The sequence below is a fragment of the Camellia sinensis genome, chromosome 7, assembly GCF_055761805.1.
Source record: "Camellia sinensis isolate YWXY chromosome 7, ASM5576180v1, whole genome shotgun sequence".
NCBI lineage: Eukaryota > Viridiplantae > Streptophyta > Magnoliopsida > Ericales > Theaceae > Camellia > Camellia sinensis.
The window spans coordinates 30,746,467-30,760,124 of NC_138967.1; positions in this window are offsets into that span (position 1 = coordinate 30,746,467).

Sequence of the window (13,658 nt, forward strand, 5' to 3'; positions counted from 1 at the left end):
CTAGGTTAGCACTATCGAAATCAATAGACTGACTCTCTAGAATGACTCGAGTCTGATCCCAACTCTACAAACTTGGTGGAATCAAACTTAGACTGAATACTCAGTTCAGAACTCAAAATAAAACCATTCTCAAATTGCCTATCAACGTGTGGGCCATTCGCAATAGTCAAAATAAAACCCGTCCAATCAACAGGTGGTCACTCCCCAATCACAGAGATGGTCGGATACCCCACAAGTTCTATTTATTTACAATGGTCGACTTTGTGGGATATTGGAGTTTTTTTTTTTTTTTTTTTTTTTAACAATGTTTTTTTTTTTTTTGATTTTATGTTTTTATTATTTTTTTGTTTTTGAAGTAATGGTGCTAAACTGAATAGTCTGAGCCACTCATTCGAATTTGAGAACCCTTGTATAGATCCAATACATTACACACAAAGCAGGAAAGAGAACAAACACCCCTAAAGAGGGTAGGGTTATCCTGTCCCAGCTTTGAATGATCTAGGGTTTCACTATTCACACAAGCGGTATCATACATCCTAGAAATGGGAAAGCATCCTGTCCTAATTTAAAAGGTACTATAGCTCACTATATGTACAAGGTTGGCTCTACTTTACGGGTTGAAGCCAAGGTGACGTTACCAAAGAGTCCTTTGGGTCATAACCAATAAAGATCCCAGGAAATCAGAAGAGTCAAATAGCCTCTCTTCGGAGTCTGAGAACCTTAGATAGCAAAGCTAGATAGTAGGGCTACATAGCAAAGCTACCTTTTTGACAAATCTCAAAAGGTTACAACACAAGGCCTTTAAAGTATCGTAAAAATAGGTGTAGTGTCACAAAAAGCTTACCTATGCTCCCACCAGTATCTGGGCAACACAAGGACTTGAAGTGCACCAATGAATGCAATGCAATGAACATATAATTGAAAATAAAGGTCATATCATGGAGTTCGAGTCAAGGTTTCATAAAATCCCCAGCAGAGTCGCCAGAAACTGTAACATGCCCGGGGGGGTGCCCGTGCGCGTTAAACAGTTCGGACTCCCGAGATCTCTTTGATCTATTCTCACGAGTGCAATGTGAAACATAGATGAGAGTCCAGATTTGGCAACTTTTATTGAAAATCCATTTTATTACAATTTTGTCAAAAATGGACTGCGTCATCAGATCTCAGAGTCGCCACCTAATATTTATTTTGGGAAAATTAGGAAACCCATGACTCGTGCCAAGGCCACTGTTCGTCGTTACCAAGGATGCTTGGCTCGGAACCTTAGGTATGAGAGGGGAAGGTCAATAATGAGCACCCCCGCCCACCCGATCAAAGATCGGCCTTTACTAACCATGATATGAATTTTATTTTATTTATATGTTCATGTTCTGATTAGTTAATAAATCCTAAAATTTACTATGTGAAGCATACAAGTATAGACTATGTCACCCATTTTGGAACAACTTGATTTCATGTAGTTTTGAAAGAGTTTTGAAAATGTATAACTCAAATAAATTGAGTTTACAAACATGAAAATCAACATCATTCCAAATTAAGCGACACAACCTCCATCCACTGGCATTCATACAATTATATCACATAAGCAAATAGCCACATGGTAGGATGCTTAAACATAGTAAGAAAAACATACACAAACGGGATGCTAAAGCATAAAAACTTACATGTTTGACGACCCGCGAACAAGCTACAAAACAAAGTTAGTAAAACATGCATGATCTTATATACAAAATCCTAATGCAATTCACTCATGAGATGCAACTAAAGATTCAGCCTCTAAAATATGATATGTGAATCATCTCAAGAACATGAGGTAGCGCACATAATCACGTAGGAATTGATTAAATCCACAAATGCAAACTTAGCCGAATCAAGATGCATGAAACATGGATGCGAAGCATAACTATGATGAAAAATAAATATGATGTTTATGTACAAATAAAGAAAGCAAGTAAAAGAACGGGATAGAAAGAAGCGGGGCGGGGAATTATTACAACGCTCTGAATAAATTATTACAAACCAGATAAGAGAGAGAGAAAGGAATATTACAACAAAATAAAAACCTCACAAACTCTCAAAATATAAAAAATAAAATAAAATAAAATAAAATAAAATAAAATAAAGAAACTTCATGTGCGCCTGAAAATATTTTGCTTGACGTAGGAAGACTGCTCCGTTTTGTTCGGGGAAACTTATTTTTGCGGGAGCACTATTCATCCCGAGATACTATTCACTGCCGGAAGTTACTATTCATCATGACAATTACTATTCACCTTTCTTGATCGTTATTCATCTTACCGGGCATTTTTCATCCGCTGTTACTATTCATCGTCGGGGTTACTATTCACCGCCGGAAGTTACTATTTACCGCCGGAAGTTACTATTCACCACCGATCACTATTCATTTGGCGGGGTCACATCTTTTAACAAATTAGGTGGTTCGACCAACCATTTAAAGTGATAAAATTACAACAATTTATAAATAGTAAACTACAACATTTTATGTAAATTACAACGGTTTATATACAACAGTAAATTACAACAGATAAAGTAGTAAAATTAGGTGGTTCAACCGACCATTTAAAGTGATAAAATTACAACAATTTATAAATAGTAAACTACAACATTTTATGTAAATTACAACAGTTTATATACAACAGTAAATTACAGCAAATAAAGTAGTAAAATTAGGTGGTTCAACCGACCATTTAAAGCGATAAAAAAAATTATGAAAAACAATAAATAAAGTACTTAAACAAATTATATCACATTTTGAAATTAAATGAAAGTTTGCGAAAACTCACCTTTCGGGGACATGATGAATTTTCTGATTCACAAACTTTCTTTTGATTACCCTCAAGTCTGTGGAATGTGTTCTCAATTCTCAGTCAAAATTTGGAATTACAACTTTAGCGGTTCCTTCTTTCTGATTCTTTTTCTCTCAAAATTCCCTCGCACCAATTCCCCTTTTTTTATTCTCTCTCCCAATTTTTTTGACTCTTCTAATCTCTCCCCTCGCCCAAAATCCCTTCATTCCTTCTCTGATCTTCCCCCTTTTATAGAAAATAATTCTAAGAAAAAGACAAAAGAAGAAACGGTGGTGGAAGGAATTGATTTCAAAAGATGCACAGTGATTTTACTGTGAAATGCACAGTAAAATTACTATGCACTTTACAATATAATAATATATAAAAGAGATTATTAGCATAAATACATGTACAAATACCCAGAAAAATATATAAAAACACACAAATACGTAAAATTAAAATACGTGGACTAATAAAATATATTTTAGTAGGCCAAATATGCAACATAATTTGACCAAAGCGGGTCTAAAGGCACAGAAAACAAAAAGACGCACGATGGGAGTGTAGTGAATTTTTCTTTTTTTTTCAAATGAGGAATAATACCCTTATATAATATAATATTATATATATACAAAAGTATGGTGCGTGGGTGAAACCAGGGTACTGAATAAATTTAATAAAATATTATATAATAATATAACATAATATATATATATATATATATAATACATAATAAAGGGAAAGAAAATGGAGAAGGAGTCTAAAATAATTTGGCAAAACAGGTGTAAGACTAGGATTAAAGTTTATATTCCATCTTTTTACTGAGAATTTTGTGAGATAGCATATTCCTGTTTTCATCATTGTGTAATCAAAAGAAAGCGCCCAAGTCTTAGGGCCGGTCAAAATGGGGTGTCTACACCTGTACTGGCTAAAATGAATGAAGTCTTGTCAGAAAAACTGGTCATAAAAATTGTGCGATAAAAATGTGTATGAAAATTAAAAATTGTTAAGTTAAACGTTCCCCCTGCAGAGCGAGATTGGATTTGTATGAAAGTTGAAAGGGTGATAGTGGTTTATTAAAAAGGTGGATTATGAAATTGTAGAACGTAATATTCGAATGGGGTTAGTACTTCCAGTTTAAGTGGATGGGGACAGAAAAGTGGGTTGCAAATCGTAACTAGACAATTAGTTGTAAACTTGTAGAGAAGAGATTGGAGAAACAAATTGGATGGGGTGGGAGATAATCTGATTAGTGAATGAAATATGTGAGAGCATCTTTGGAATCTAACTAGGTAAAAACGTGGTCCTGTAATTATGAATAAGCTTCAAAATGTGACTAAGTGTTAAAAATGTGGTCCTGCTTGGCTTTGAAGTGCTCAGTCTGGCTGAGGCTTCGAGTGCTCGGTCTGACCGAGGCTTTGAAATGCTCAGTCTGGCCGAGGCTTCGAGTGCTCAGTCTGGCTGAGGCTTCGAGTGCTCGGTTTGGCCGAGGCTTTGGAGTGCTCGGTCTGGCCGAGGCTTTGAAGTGCTCAGTCGGGCTGAGGCTTCGAGTGCTCGGTCTGGCCGAAGTTTTGAAGTGCTCAGTCGGGCTGAGGCTTCGAGTGCTCGGTCTGGCCAAGGCTTTGAGTGCTCAGTCTGGCTGAGGCTTCGAGTGCTCAGTCTGGCCGAGGCTTTCAGTGCTCGGTCTGGCTGAGGCTTTCAGTGCTCAGTCTGGCTGAGGCTTCGAGTGCTCGGTCTGGCCGAGGCTTTCAGTGCTCGGTTTGGCCGAGGCTTTGAAGTGCTCAGTCTGGCTGAGGCTTCGAGTGCTTAGTCTGGCTGAGGCTTCGAGGTGCTCAGACTGGCTGAGGCTTTTGAAGTGCTGCAAGCGAGAGTGTCATGGGAGCGACATACAGACAGTTTGATTTATAAAAGCTGAGAACTTCAGTCGGAGGTTGCATTATGTATCAAAGAGGGAAATACAATAATGTTGACAATATAAAAGTGTGAACTTATTGCTAGTAACGCTTCAAATGTTCCGTATTCCAGGGATGGGGAAGGTCTCGGCCCTCCATGTCTTGAAGTCGGTAAGTGCCTGGTTGTGGTCGGGCTCTCACAACGTAGGGTCCCTCCCATTTGGCTGCCAGTTTGCCCTCAGTTGGATTCTTTGTGGCGAGAGTCGCTTCTCTCAAGACAAGGTCACCTATAGAGAACTCTTGTGGTCGGACTCTGCGGTTGTAGTGTGTTCTCATTTTCTGCTGGTACGAAGCCAATCTGACGGCAGCAGTCTCTCTAAGCTCTTCGATGAGGTCCAGGTCTGTTCGATGGAGCTCTTCGGTTGAGGTGAGATCCAGATGTAAAACCCTGGGGGTGGGTAGACCGACTTCTACCGGAATAACCGCCTCAGCGCCATATGTTAAGCGAAAGGGGGTTTCCCCAGTGGGAGTGCGAGCAATGGTTCGGTAAGCCCAGAGTACACTTGGTAGTTCCTCAGCCCAAAGGCCTTTAGCAGCTTCGAGCTTAGTTTTGATGATTTTCAGAAGAGAACGGTTGGTGACCTCAACTTGGCCATTTTCTTGGGGATGGCCAGGGGAAAAGAAGCATGGTTGAATCTAGAGATCTGCACAAAATTTTCTGTACTTCGCGTTGTCGAATTGTTTGCCGTTGTCGGAGATGATGGCTTGGGGGATGCCAAATCGGCAAACGATCGATTGCCAGATGAACCTGGTGGTGTTCCGCTCGGTGATTGTGGCAAGGGGTTCGGCCTCGACCCACTTGGTGAAGTAATCAATGGCGACAATCGCGAACTTGGTCTGGCCTCGACCGGTGGGAAGTGGACCAACCAAGTCGATCCCCCATTTGGCAAACGGGTAAGGGCTGCAGAGTGTGATTAACTCTGTAGGAGGAGCATGAGGGATGTTGGCGAAACGTTGACATTTATCGTATTTGAGCACGAAATCAATCGCATCCTGATTAAGAGTGGGCCAAAAATACCCAGTACGGAGTATCTTCTGGGCAAGGGGCCTGCCGCCTGAATGATTACCACAAATTCCCTCGTGGATCTCCTGCATTACATAAGTTGCTTGAGCTGGATTGAGGCATCATAGATATGGACGGGAAAAACCACGCTTGTACAATATACCGTCGACAATGATGTAATTGGATGCTCGGGATCGGACTTTGGCTGCCTGCTGTTGGTCATCTGAGAGTGCCCTTGTGGTCAAGAATAGGAGGATGTCGGATGCCCAGGGGATGGGTTCGTTTTGGATGAACTGTACAGCTTGCAGGTCCAGTGAAATGGCCGGGTGGTGTAGATATTCGAGACGGACGTCATGGCTGAGATTAGGATGGTCGGCAGAGGCCAACTGAGCCATCTCATCTGCTTTGGAGTTTTTCGCCCGAGGAATGTGCCTGATGTGGAAGGTATTGAAGAGGCGAGCAAGGGGAAGTGCCATATCCCTGTAAGCTCGCATTGTGTCTTCCTTGGCGTCGAAGTCCCCCGTCATCTGACCGACAACGAGCTGGGAGTCGCTGAATACTCAGAGGTGGCTGACCCCAATGTCCTTGGCAAGGTGGAGTCCTGCTATCAATGCCTCATACTCTGCCTCATTGTTGCTTGCTTCAAACAAGAAACGGCGGGCACATTTGAAATAGCTGCCCTCGGGGGAGGTGAGGATGAGGCCGGCACCACTTCCTTCTCTTCGAGACGAACCGTCGACATTGAGAGTCCAAGAATGAGGATCATCTGGCTCTGTTGGAGTTGGCGGGAGTGGAGGGGTAGTGGTCAGGGCCGGATTGGTGAACTCCAGGATGAAGTCAGCTACAGCTTGCCCCTTGATTGCTGTCCGAGGGCGGTAGGAGATGTCGAACTGGCTGAGTTCTACTGACCACTGCATCAGTCTGCCTGAGAGTTCTGGTTGTTGCATGACCTTTTTCAGGGGCTGGTCGGTGAGGACTACTATGGAGTGGGCTTGGAAGTATGGGCGGAGTCGTCTGGAGGCAATGACCAAGGCCAGGGACAGTTTTTTTAATAAGGGGTAGTTTTGCTTCGCTCCCCTGAGAGCCCGACTGATGTAGTAGACCGGCCGTTGGATTGAGCCATCTTCTCTGAGGAGAGCTGCACTGACTGCGGTGCTCGATACTACTAAGTAGAGGATGAGGGGCTCGCCTGTGATTGCTTGGGAAAGAAGGGGAAGGTTGGCCATGCATTGCTTTAACTGTTGGAAGGCCTCGTCGGATTCGGCTGTCCATTCGAAAGTCTACCGAAGAACTTTGAAGAAGGGTAAGCACTTGTCTGTTGCACAGGAAATGAAGCAGTTGAGGGCCGCCACTCGGCCGGTGAGTCTTTGAACTTCTTTGACCGTCCTAGGCGACTGCATCTCAACCAAGGCCTTGATCTTCTTAGGGTTAGCTTCAATGCCGCGCTGACTGACCATAAAACCCAAAAATTTTCCAGATCCTACGCCGAAGGCGCACTTTTCTGGGTTGAGCTTCATCTGGTATTTGCGCAAGGTGGCGAAGGTCTCTCGTAAGTCAGTGAGGTGATCGGAGGAGTATTTGCTTTTGACTAGCATGTCATCGACGTAGACTTCCATATTCCGGCCTATTTGGTGATAGAAAACGACATTAACCAGCCGTTGATAGGTGGCCCCAGCATTCTTCAACCTGAACGGCATTACACAATAGTGGTAAGTACCTCGGTCGGTAATAAATGATGTGTGTTCCCGATTAGATGTGTGCATCAGGATTTGGTTGTACCCAGAGAAGGCATCCATGAAGCTGAGCATTTGATGACCGGCCGTGGCGTCGACCAGCAGATCTATGCGGGGAAGGGGGTAGTTGTCTTTGGGGCAAGCTCGGTTCAGGTCAGAGTAATCGACACAGAGTCGCCATTTGCCATTGTGTTTGCGGACGAGGACCACGTTGGATAACCATCTAGGGTAGTCCACATTTTTGATGAATTGGGCCTCGAGGAGCTTGTCAACTTCTGCGGCTATAAGAGTGTTGTGCTCCGGATGGAAAATGCGTTGCTTCTGGCGGTAGGGTCGAAAGTGGGGTTCGATGCTGAGGCGGTGGGTTATGAAGGAGGGGTCAATGCCTGGCATGTCAAAATGGGTCCAGGTGAATACATCTCTGTGCTCGGTCAGGAGAGCGGTAAGGTCAGCCTTGGCTTGGGAAGGTAGTTGGCTGCCAATTTTGGCGGTTTTGATTGGGTTGGTGGGATCAATGTTAACTTCAACAAGTTCCTCCACGGGTTCACCTCTGACCAGCTCTTCCTCGTCTCGGACGTCAAGCCCTTCAATGATCATGGCCTCTTTTAGCTTGACTTCTTTGAGTGAGGCGACATAACACTCCCTGGCCACGGTCTGTTCTCCTTTGACAGTTCTGACACCGAGATCGGTAGGAAATTTGATGGCAAGGTGATAGGTAGATGTGATGGCTTGGAAGGCGTTTAGGGCTGTGCGGCCAAGGATGATGTTGTAAGCAGAGGGGCAGTCGACCACAAGGAAGGTGAGCAACTTAGTGGTCTGCCTCGGGTGTTCGCCAATGGTGATAGGTAGATCGATGGAGCCAATGGAGGTTACACGGTCGCCGGTGAAATCGACCAGAGGGGTTTGGAGAGGAGACAAGCTTTCTTCCCCAATCTTGAGCTGGCAGAAGCAATTGAGGAAGATGATGTCTGAAAAGCTGCCGTTGTCTATGAGGACTCGTCTGACCTTGTAGTTGGAGAGGATGGCAGAAATGACAAGGGGGTCATCATGTGGGTAACGGACTCCTGCACAGTCGGTGTCTGTGAAGGTGATGGGTTCGATCCACTGTTTTGACTGTTTGGAAGGTCGGTCCACCGTCGCCACTGCTTTGTCTGAGCCCTACCTGATTTTTCTGAGCTCTGCCTTCTGAGCCGAGCGGGATGGTCCCCCGCAAGCAAGGCCGCCTGAAATGACTCTGATTTCTCCAACTGGTGAAGAAGGATTGCCTGGAGGCCGAGGCTGTGGTGGTGGGCGATTGTGGCCTTGGTTAGGTGGGGCTTGATTGCGGGGTGGTGTGTGTCAGCGATTGTTCCTGGGAAGGTCGGTTCTTTGCCTCTGTTGTGGGCGGGTGTCTGTGAATCGGCTGAGGCGGCCCTGACATATGAAGGTCTCGATCTGATCTTTGAGGTTGATACACTCATCGGTAGTATGGCCATGGTCTTGGTGGAAACGGCAGTACTTGGACTGATCTTTGCGATTGGAAGAGTTTCGTGAAGGCAGGGGCCACTTGAGGGGATAGTCCCGCTAGATCTGATTGAGGACGTGCTCCATGGGGAAGTTGAGTGGTGTGTACCGCTTGAACCGACCGGGCGGTCGGGTCGGAGCCGACCGGTCGGCTCGGTGGGGTCAGTCATTATAGTGGGGTGTTTGGCCATTATACTGGGCAGTCCTGGGTTCTGAGTCTTTCCTCTTGTCTCTGGGGGTCAGATTTTTAGTGATCGGCTCTTGCCGAGCGGCCAGGGAATCTTCAGCATTCATGTATTTCTGGGCTTTGGATAGTAGGGCAGCCATGGTGGTTGGAGGGTTTTTGGAGAGGGAGAAAAGAAAATCGGACGACCGCAGGCCGGCCATGAAAGCCGTGAGGATGACCTTGTCGTCATTCTCCGCTACTTGAAGGGCTTCGGTGTTGAAGCGGGTGACAAAGCTACGGAGCGACTCCCCCTCGGTCTGACGAATGTTAAGGAGTTGGGTGGCTGGGCGTCTCTGACGCTGGGTTCCGATAAAATGGCTCAGGAAAGAATCACTGAGGTGTTGAAAGGTGGAGACGGATTCCGCCGGTAACTGGCTAAACCACAACCGAGCTGATCCCTTTAGTGTCACGGGAAAAGCTCGGCACATGATCTCGTCAGGGAAAGCATGGAGGATCATAAGGGTGCGGTAGGTTTCCAGATGGTCGACTGGATCCGTCGTGCCATCGAAGGAGTCAATGGTGGGCATTTTGAACTTGGCGGGCAATGGTTTGTCGCGAATGGAGGCAACAAAAGGCGAGTGTGCGGTGATTGAGGGCTTGTGCTGAATATTCTGCATGACCCCTTGTAGTTGGAGCTTCATAGCTTGGAGTTCAGCGTCCCAGAGGGGAATGTTGTCGCCATGGTCGGTCAATGGAGGCTGGACACTGCTGGCCTCCCCCTCGGGGGCTAGCGCCACGACTGACGGGCGTGGAGGTGGAGGTGGTAGGCTCATATGTGGAGGAGGAGGGGGTTGTAAACCTTCTGGGTTGAGCAGAGGGGGTTGTGGAGCAGTGTGGCCCGGGGTTCTTTCTTGGTTGGGTGGAATATCTAGAGGCGGAGCGGGGAGGTTTCTTTGGAGTAAAGCACTGATCAAGGCCTGGTTTTGCTCGGCCATGCGGTTAATGCTGTTAGTAAGTTCGATAATGTATTGTGGTGGGTTATTTGGATGGGAAGGGTCTGTTTGATGATCGGCGGTATTATGGTGAGAAGCCATGGACCTAGTCGTGACCATACACCTGGATGGGTGAGAGGAAAAGGTAACGGTGAGAAAGGAGGGCTCCGGCGATAGTGAACACAACTAGTGCACGAATAAACCACAAGTTTCCCACAGACGGCACCAACTGATAATGCAGTTCGTTCTAGGTGGATAGGTCGGGCTGGTCCAAGCTCTTCAAGTTCCGATTCAGGCAGATAATTCCACCAGATTACCTGCAAGCAAGTCCAAAGGGGAACGGGGTAGTCCCCCAATGAACCCTCCGGCGAGCGAATCAGTAGGGGAAAAAGGAAATATATATATATATATATAGAGAGAGAGAGAGAGAGAGAGAGAAATAGAAAAACTTAACCTTCTTCTTGTCTTCCACGTTTGCTTATATCCTTTGGTAATCATTTCACAGTCTCTTGTGACGTGCCCCGTTCCGCTGAAAGCCTGTGCCATAGCTTACCTTGTTCAGGGTGAGGGGGCTCTGTTCCGACGGGGAGGTGTTGTCGTAATAAATGCTGCGATGGGTTGCATTAATGGTGATGTGTTGTGGCAATAACTCTGCAGATCTTTGTCTGCTGATGTGGCCTGTGTTTCACCTGCCATGTGCCCGAATGCCATTGGCCCTCCATGTCCAGGTGGCCTTCAGCTATCCTAGGCTTTGCCAACCGGGTTATGCTATGGGTCCCAAGCAATGGGTTTGGAGTTGTTTGCTGTGGGCCGTAAGCCTTGTGGGCCTATCCATGTGGGCCTATCCATGTCGATATTAATATAGATGGATATTTAAATAATAGATTTGAGTGATTTCACTATATTTATATAAATACGCAAGGCTAATTAATTTTTTTTTAAAATACACTCAATCGAAAAGGAATATAGAAAGAGAAAATTAGATAAATTTTTGAAAAAGAATAAACTCAACTAAAAATCAAGAGCAAGAGTGAATTCTGTAATATAAGATTAAAAAAAAAAAAAGTTTAAATTTGAAGATGAACTATATAAATTTTGGGTTGAGAAAATTAAATAAGAACTGAGGTGTAAAAAATTAAAAATTAAATAAGTGTTAAATAGCAACTATAATTTTTTAAAATCTAAATTTTGTGTAGTTGAAAAATAAACATTTATGATATCTTATTATACAAATTTTAACTCTATTTTGTGTCTACTACTAAATTTTTAGCAATTTTTTTGTATTCTAAAGTTACTTAATTAAGAAAAAATTCGAAGTATCACCTTTTTATTTCTTAATTTTATTTTGTGTCAATAACCTATAAATTTTAACAATTTTTGTATTCTGCAGCTACTAAATAAAAAAAATAGTATCACTTTTCTTTTTAAAATCCTAGTTAGTTTCATTTTAATTTTATTTTGTGTCAATAACCTATAAATTTTAACAATTTTTATATTCTGAAGCTACTAAATAAATAAATTGAAAAAAAAAAATCACTTTTGTTTTTAAAATCTTAGTTAGTTTTATTTTTACTTTGTGTTAAGAGCCGGTAAAGTGGCATTGGTAGTGTTATGCACGAGTATAATTAATTAATCAAAAATTAGTTTTAAAATTAAATAATAATATAAAATTTATCTAAAATATATACTAAAAATGATTTATAATCAATTAAATTTTATTTATTTTTATCAGAGTTACACATAAATGACTTGTATATTTATGTTAATGTAGCATTCACTTAATCATTAAAAATTGTCTTAGTCTGTACTCAATTTATGAATCATTTGACCTATTTACTTATTGAAAAGTGGCATTGGTAGTGTTATGCACGAGTATAATTAATTAATCAAAAATTAGTTTTAAAATTAAATAATAATATAAAATTTATCTAAAATATAAACTAAAAATGATTTATAATCAATTAAATTTTATTTATTTTTATCAGAGTTACACATAAATGACTTGTATATTTATGTCAATGTAGCATTCACTTAATCATTAAAAAGTGTCTTAGTCTATGCTCAATTTATGAATCATTTGACTTATTTACTTATTGAAATAAATATCTATAAGTATTTTTTAATTTTTAAACAAGAAATATAAATGTATTTTATGCATATCTATCAAAAAAATGTGAACTTATGTAAAAAAATTACATATTTATGTTAACACTATGAAATAAATAGTTACATATATTCATATATTAAAAAATTATATGAGATAGAGCCACTGTAAATTATATATCATATTTTAGCTTTAATCTTAGTAAAAATATTTGATAATAACAAATTTAAACATTATGTATAAATTATATTATAATTTATTGATTCGTGACTGGCATGAGCTAGTTTTGGGAGTTTTAATATTGGATTAAACATTCAATGGGCCAATTTTTGGGTCTCATTCTGATGATCCGAAACTATTCATATTTTAGGGTTTGTCGAGTACATCATCCCTGCAAAAACTGAAGTCAATTAGATAACGGAAATGACGTGTTTGGATTAATTTTGTATGAATCCTTTATTTTCTCACAATCCATTTTCTTTATTATACAAAACTGATACAAACATATGGTTGTCGTTATCTGATCAAATTCATTTTTTACAAAGATGATACACTCGACGAATTTTAAAATATGAATGGTTGAATTATCAAAATGGGGCCCAAAAGTAAGCCCACAAGGCCTAATAGCATCTCTCCAATCCGATAGAGAACTGTAAAGAAGCCCATATCATGTTAAAGAATTAATAATGTTTAAAATTTAGGTTAAAGAATTAATTATTTTCCATATGTGTATGTATTAATGTGTCAAAATCATGCATTAATGCAATCTTATGGAAGCAATTTTGAAAATAAATTTGGTATGGTAAACATAAATTAAGGACATAATTTGAAATGGTAATTATGATAGCATAATTTAAGGGTTTAATATAAAATTTCATGAATTTAATTATGAACTAATTAAAATGCAACACATAATGACACTTACGCTATGTTTGATTTGAGGATTTGGGAAGGGATTTAGAAATGAAAATAGAAAAAATGTGTGAAACTAAGTGAAATGTAAGTACATTTTATTCACATTTCAACTACCTTTTATCTTTGTCTTTCCAAGTCTATTTCCAAATTCCCCAACCAAACACAATATTTATGTTTTCATTATTAAAAAAATTTAAAATTTAAAAAATTTTGAGTTGAGAGTTTAAACCTTAAAGAAATCCTACTAACGTTTACTGTGTATGAAAATAATGAAATTTGATCAATATATTGAGTAGTAATAGCCATGGCGAGAAAAAAAAATGTTACGAAATTTTAATTATATAAATCATTTTATGCTTTATGGTGAATAATTTAAAATATTTTAATAGAAAATACTTTACGACGAAATATTTTTGAGCGCGTGATTTATTAATTATTTTTTCCTAATGAAAACTCATTTCTTGTTTGATAGTAATGAATGAA